We start from the raw sequence: 8,074 nt of genomic DNA on the forward strand, positions 1-8,074 counted from the left end.
AATACCCCTTTAAACAAAAAGAAAATTAGAGACTAGGTATAGAGCCACTGGCTGCAAGCCAAAGGGGGAAGAGGAAGCATTATAATTGCCTCTCCTGGGAAAAGCAACAAATCCCGGCAGCTGTGCAGCTCCCACGGTGGCAGCATGAGAGGAGGGCTGTGTCAGAGCGCCCGGCCTCAGAGCACCAGTGCCCACCATGGGCAAAGCACTCCATGGGAGAGGTGCAGAGAGGAGGCAGGCACTGTCCTGCCTTCCAGGAGTTTTTATCTGCAGGATGAGATAACAGGAGATAGATAATAAAGGTAGGAGATCTTTATTACCTACCAAGAATGGGACAAAGGGAAGATTAGAAATCCTTGTCTCATGAGGACAACTGAGAAAGAGATAGTAATGTGCTTTATGTTGATGGTGGGTAGCATTCATTTTGGTAAAGGGACGTTAGGACAGACTCCATATATGGGTATTTGGGATGGGCACTGATAGATGAAAGAAAGTTCAAGAGAGACATGGGGAAGAGGAGGCAATTAGGGCAAAGGGAAATCATGAATCTGACAAGGATTGGGTCCATTCAGGAAACAGCGAGTACTATGTTACGGTTTGGCTGGAAAGTATTAGGGGGTAACCAGGAAACAGAGTGTACACAATGGATGGCCTTGAGAATGTGCTTAATCTGCTCATCAGTGAAGACTGGCAGCCCCAGAACTACGTTTAAGGAACATTAATCTGGCAACTGTGTGCAGGACAGGTTGGAGGAAGAATAGGTTGGCAGCAGAGAGACCAATTAGATAAGGATGTAGCACCTGGAGCAGAAAGAATGGGAGCCCTGAACGGTGGGGAGGGGCAGTGGAAATAGAAAGCGTGATTCCAGAAACGGTCAAGATTCTGGGTCCAAGGAAGGAAACTTGAGGAGAAGCTTAACAATACCTGAGCCATGTAACAAGCATTCCCTGTGCTGGACGCAGAGGGGTACCGACCAAGCGCCCCTGTGATGTGGCTGTCACCCACACTGTGAAGAGAAGACAAGCACCTGGAAAGCGCTGCTTAAGGACCAAATTGGTGATGGATTTGTGTGTGTGTGTGTGTGTGTGTGTGTGTGTGTGTGTGTNCAGCAACTTGTCTGTTCCCCTTCCCCCAATTCCCCAGCACTGTTCCCATCCCCCCAATTCCCCAATAAAAATCTTAAAAAAAAAAAAGAAATACAAATTTGTTGTTGCAGAGTAGTTATAGGGATGTAGGGTATAGATAAGGAATATAGTAAAAAATATTGTAATAACTATGAAATGTGTCAGATGGGCACTAGATTTATTGGGATGATAGATGAGAGGGGGTTGGGGGGCAGGGTTGAAAAAGGGAAGGGAGTAAGAAGTACAAACTGGTAGTTACAAAATAGTCATGAGGATGTAAAGTAAAGCAGAGGGAATATAGTCAATTATATGGTAATCACTACATATAGTGCCAGGTGGGTATCAGACTAGTCAGGGGGATCACTTCTTAAATTATATAAATGTCTGACCACTATGCTGTACACCTGAAATTAATATAAAATAATATTGACTGTTAGCTGTAATTGAAAATTTTAAAAAGGGGAGTGAAAGGCAAAAGGGAATAAGAAGTCCAAATTTCCAGGTATACAGCAAATAAGTCATGAGGATGTAATGTACAGGATGGGAAATATTATCGTGATAGTGTGGCACAGTGTCAGATGGTTGCTGGACTTATCATGGTGATCACTTCTTTAGGTATATAAATGTTGAATAATTATTGTGTACACCTGAAACTAGTATAATATTGTATGCTAGCTATATTTTAATAAAAATCCTTAAAAATATAAAGTATTGTGGGGTGGTCCACAGAAATAACTAGTGATGATTGAATGCTGGAATGTCTGATGACTCAGGACTCCTAACTTATGCCTCTGCAGTCATCAGCTTGATGCAGACAAATGAGAGCTATGGCTAATGGCCATTCTTCCAGACCACAGATTCTCAGCCCGACCAATCCTTCAGCAAGTACTGGCAGGCTTCCTCTCAAACAAATTTCAAATCAGTTTACTCTTCCCCACCTCTACTCTCACCACCCTGGTCCAAGCCACTATCACCTTTGTTGAGGAGCAATGCAATAACTCTTAACTCGTCTTTCTGCAACCACTCCATTCCAAACTCTTGTCCCCACAGCCATCAAACTCCCAGCTTAAAAACAGCCAATGGCTTCTCTTAGAATGAAATCCAGGCTTTGAACTGGTCTGGCTCCTGCCAGCTCATATTATATCTTATTTACTTCTTTAACTTTTTGTTGTTGTTGTTGTTGTTCTGTTTCCAGTAGAAAGTTTCCTGTGGGAACGAGTATCTTTCTGTCTTGTGTTCCTTAATTGCAATATCTAACACAGTCCCTGGATTATATTAAACACTCAAAAATACTGGTTTAATATTTGAGTGAATGTGATCTGGAACATGTAGAGGAATACAAATTCTCCCCTAAAGTAGCTTGCTAGATTTGTTAGTTTAAGGGGTTAGAAAAGTGTAATTGATGCAGAAACCAGAAGACGTGGGTTTTAGTTATTGATTTGCTACTTAAATTAGCAGCATGAGTCTGGGAAAAGCTCTTAACCATCCTTGGCCTCAGTTTCCCTGTCTATTCATTATGCCTTGCCCTTGAACACATGCGATGATCCCACTCATTCAGCAAATTTTAGGGACCGACTCTTTGCAAGTTGCTGTACTGGGTCCTGGCAAGGCCAAGATGAATATGACGCCACACTAGCCGAGAAGGAATGCACAGATTATGTGGGGCCAGGAGAAGAAGTACACAAACAAGTAATAAGCATGACACCTAACCATGTGCTTTAACAGAAAACCAATAGAGTTACAACGTGACCCAAAGGAGCAAGTGGTCAATTCCACCTGGTGTTCAGAATGGAGACCACTCTTGAGCTGGTCTTTGATGGGATGGGCTGGGGTGGGGTGTAGGGTTTCCCCTGACAGGAAGTGAGAGCAGTGCTCGGAGCATGTGCAAAGGCAAGATGCATCATATCCAGGAAACAGGAAGTGGTTCTAAATGGCCAGAATAAAGAGTACGGAGGAGCACAGGGAAAAAATGAGGTTGAACAGGCGGGCTTGCGCATGGAGCGTGGAGCTTCTATGCAGGCTAAGGAGTTTAAATCTGAACCTGTAGGAAAGTCATGACATAACTCAGTGTGTATTTTAGAAAGATCATCCCGACAGCAGCCCGGAGAGTAGATTAAGAGGAACACACAGTAGGAGCAGAGACTGTGGAGAGCGAGCTGTGGTAGAAATCCAGGCAAGCGGGCTGCCCTAAAGGGTCGCAGGGAAGCAGAGAAGAGGCACGAACACAGGGAAGGCCATTTAGTCCCGAAAGCCTCGGAGAGGTGGGAGTTCAGGGCTTGGATGATTGATTGAGGCCCTTTTCCCAAACAGAGCGCACAGGAGGATTAGGGAGAAATGTACCAAGTTCCGTTTTGAACGCATGAGTCCACTCCTGCAGAAGGATACAAGGAAGGGTGGTGTGGGCAGCGCTCCTGCTGTTTTTGGGTGGCTGGAGGGGGCTGTACTATCCATGCGTCATCTCCTCTCAGGCAGGGGCAAAGCGAATTATGGTCCCCTCTGTCCTCATGGGGAGGGTAGAGACGCTTTGCTTAGCTATTTCAAGAGCTGCACCACATCCAGATGAAAGGAACTGTTAGTGAAGAGCGTTAGGAGGCCAAGCACAAAGCCATGTTTAAAAGGCTGCCTGAAGGGTAGGAGACAGGCTGGCAGGGGTTTGTTCAGGCTTCATAATGAGATTTAAAGATTCGGAGACAAAAAAGGAAAGGTACAGGCAGCAGAAGACCTGGATGCGTTCTCTCTCCAGATGGATTAACATTTGGATTGTTTTTTTCCAGATGTAACCGGCCAGGATTAAAAACTCATGCTTCTCCCACAAGGGGATGGGCACATGGAGGCAGTGGAGACCCTGGGGGTTCCTAAAGAGACAGCTGTCTGCTCATCAGCTCACCGTGGGGACCGCTCTCTGCAGAGGTGCGGAGACTGGGACCAGTCAGGCTTCAGGCATGGATGCATCCCTTCACCAGCCCAGGGAGCCACCACCGGTCCCTCCACCCTCTCAAAGCCCCAGGGGACAGTACAGCAGACACCAGAGCCCAGAGTCCTGCAGAAAAGAAGAAGAAGTTTGTTTGGTGCAAAGCACCAGATGGCTCCCTTTCAGATAAGATTTCCAAGTGTCCACAGCGTCCTTTCTTCTCAGCTCACCCGTGAGGCAGTCCCTCAGCCTGCACCTGCCTCCTGCAAGCCGCTCCTCCCCAGGGCCTCTGTGAAAGTAGGTCAGACTTCAGGAGTTCAGGAAGCAAAACTTTTCCTTCAGCTTACCAGCTTTCTGGGAGAAACGGCACCTTCTTCTGCCCACACAACTTGGCTCCTTCACAGTCACCGTTTCCCCCCACTCCCCTCGCTCATATGTAGTCATCCTTCAAGGCCCTGACATAAAACACTCCCCCCCACCAACCCCCAGGACCTTCCTGGGTCCCCTAGCAGTAGCGTCTCTCTCTCAGTCTGGCTCCCGGCTCTCCTGTTGCATTTTATTTGCTCTCACCGCGAGTGCAAGTCTACTCGTATTACAGCTGCCGTGGTTCTCAGCCTCTCTCACACTCTTGATTTTCAGCCCTTCCAGAGCAGGGCTGTGTTGGGCCCACTTTGTTAGTCTCCAGGGCCTGCCACTTTGAAGTTGTTCCGCAAATGCTTGTTGAGTTCATTAGAGCAGGTGAGTAAAAGCTGCAAATTGTACTGCTACAGCAAGGAGAGGCAGGTGTTCCCAAAGTGAGCCTGATTCTGCTAGAGCTGCCTGGATTTCATAACCTGGCATTATTGCAGGGGGACTTAGGGATGTCTGGCAGGGGCCGTGGTTATAGGTCTAGGGGTGTCCGCTGGCCAGGTCTGCTGGCAGGTAGGAGGAGCAGCGCGTGCCTCTGGGAAGAGTTCTGGCGTAGGCACGGTGGGTTGAATCCTGGATGATAGTCTTTCATACCCTTGCAGATAATTGTAGGAATTGTAGGCACACAGTGCCTGGCACCGAATAGGTGTGCAGTAAGTCTTCTGAATAATTCATTCACTGACAGAGAATATTAACTAAGAGAAGGCATAGCCTGGAGGTGGAGGATCACAGCTTGTGAACAAGGCTGGTTCTTGTGATACAGGCTAGTGAAAATGTCCAGGTGCCAATGCATCTGTAATCTTGATTACCTGAATCCTGAGACCTACCTGAATTCTGTCCTCGCCACTCGGGCGCCCCAGACTTGACTTTTCTAACCCTTGACTACACTGGCTCAAAGCTGTGGTACTCACTACCTCCATAGGGTTCTCGTGAGTAGTAAACCACCACAAGGCTGTTGAATCTTTTATGAGATGCTCATACATGACACAGTCCTGTGCCCCTGCTAAGCAAGCCATGAATAAGTGTTAGCTTTTACAATGATCTTTCGGACCCTCTAGACTCTAAGCTCCATGGAGTCAGGAACTCTGTCAGTTTTTCTTCTCACTCTATACATATTCAGTTCCTTAACACAGAACCAGACAGATAGGGAGGTCTCAAAGAGTGTTTATTGAAGAAATTAATTACTAAGACCTGTTTGGAGGGTTTTGTTTTTGTTTTTGTTTTTGTTTTTACTTTAAAACATGGAGGCTATGATGAGCTGTAATGTTTAGTTCATTCTTTGGCATTCAATGATTTCTAGTCAGATGGGGGAACCAGTTCCAGTCAGGAAGCATTTCAGTTATTGAAACTGTAATTGAATTGTATCATGAGTAAAGATAAATCAACATTTTTCTTCTCTTACTCAATTGAGTTATTATCTCTGTGCAATACTTGGGGATTGGGAGACATTCTATGTTCCTTCTTCTTTACTGTTGACCAACAAAGTTGTTTACTGGAATGCATATTAATAATGAGTATTGATTCATTGGATTTATACACTTGGGCACATAACTGTATGTGGGGATTTCTGCAAATTTTCTTGACCACAGCCACGGATAGCCAGAGAACAATCAGAATCTATGACCAATATGAGTTCCCCCTAAACTGAAGACCCACACTTCTGACCCTGCACAAGCTCATGGTCCCAGGAGTGGAAAGGAAGAAGGAAGCTTCAATTTTTATTGTGCCTGGCCTTGTGCAAGGACTTTGCGTTCATGTAGCAGTATTTCGTGCTGTCCGCCAAATAAATACATCATGTTCTTCTCCTGGCCACACTTCCCTTCCCCCTTGAAGTTAAGATTAGCCATGTGACTTGCTTTGGACAATGACATGTAAGCAGAAGTGATACATGTCACTTCTGGGATAAAGTTTTAAGAGTCAGCATGCTATTTTTCATGCTCACTTCCCCTCTGCCATGGCCATGTGCCACATAATGAAGCCTCCTTCAGCTTAGGACCCAGAGTGAGGGTGACCTGGAACAGAGTTCCCAGCTGATTCCCCGTGAGTCAGTGGCATTTGCAAGAATACATCTTTGGAGGTTTAAGGCACTGAAATTTGGGAAGTCATTTGTTACTATCGCATAGCCTGAATTATCCTGACTGATACAATATGCTAGATCATTTCATCCTCTTATTAAAAAATCCACAAGGTTTTGTAGGGAGACAGTTCTTCATAGATCTCATGCATTTCTGTGTGTCTTACAAGCAAAGCAGTAGCTCTCTTTGTTCCAGGATATCTTCTCAAGGACATTAGCAAACAGCCTGGAAAGGTAGAGATAATGTCACCCTCCAGAGGAAAGGGCAGGCATGCTTACTGCCCTTTATAAATTCAGGACCCTAAGCCTGGGGCCCTTCTCCTATAACACAGCTCACCATCTGTGCAGGCATTCACCTGAGCCATTTGCAAGGGGAATTTATACAAATATGGTGATGTTCGTGTTTTGCAATACCATGAGTAATAAAGTCAGTCTATTTGACCCAAAAGTCCATGTCTTCTGCCAGCATCTTTGAAACTGCGGCAGGCTAATAAGTAAGCTGGAAGTAGGGGGAAATTTCAGACTTTTCACAGTTCTTGACAGCAGGTATTAGCATCACCGTTTAACACATGACAAAACTAAGCCTCAGAATAAGTTACCCATAGTCACACTGCTAATAATTGGAAGATACCATTTTCCCATTTTCCCCTATTGCTTGTCATGAAAAACAAAACTTTAAATACCACTCATTCATTCCTATATCCCTGAATTCATTCGTTCACTTATCTATTAAATAACTATTTTAAGCACTATGCTAGAATGCTGTTTTCTAGAGTTCTTTAAAAATTAGCGTTGCGTTATCCCAACATACCCAGTTTTGACACCTAAAGTAAGACACTTGAGATCATCTTAATCTTAGCATATACTACTCATTTCCAACTGCCTTCCTTGGAGCAGGCAGATGACCGGGCCAGTGTAGCAAGGCATCAGGTTTCCCATAATTTAATGCCAAGTGTACATTTTGCCCACTGATGCAGTGAAAGTTCTGGGAGCTGTAGAGATCTCTGAGAGAAGCACCTAGTATGTGCACAAAGACCTTTGGGGTCCTACAAATTACCTGCTGCTCACCAAGGACACTCAGACCCAAGCAGAAGCTCTATCCATTTCCCTGTCCTCTCATAGGCCTTGCAGCAGGATGGAGAGGAAGCAGGGGCTTAGCATAATTCAACACAATAAAAGTATGCACTTGCCCCACTGAGAAGCCTCAGGGTGTTAAATCCCGGGGAAACCCAGCCAGAGCCTGCCATCCGCCCCACCCTTCACTCACCCTTTTCTTAGTGGGACATGCTGGAAAGGATGTAGACCTATCAATCTGGATTCAACTCTTGACGCCAACCCTAATCTACTACATTTTGTGGGCTTTGGTACAGGGTTTTTAACCTCTCTAAGCTTCCATTTTCTTATCCATAAAGTAGGGTAATACTATCTAATTTAATATATTTTTATGGAGATTAATAAGTGAGATCCCATATGTAAAGCACAGTGTTTATCACATAGTAGGCTTTCCATAAATAGCAGCAATTCTCATTGCCATCTTTTTTTTTTTTTTTTTTTTTT

This window comes from Hipposideros armiger, unplaced genomic scaffold (genome assembly GCF_001890085.2).
Source record: "Hipposideros armiger isolate ML-2016 unplaced genomic scaffold, ASM189008v1 scaffold_140, whole genome shotgun sequence".
In the NCBI taxonomy this organism is placed as follows: domain Eukaryota; kingdom Metazoa; phylum Chordata; class Mammalia; order Chiroptera; family Hipposideridae; genus Hipposideros; species Hipposideros armiger.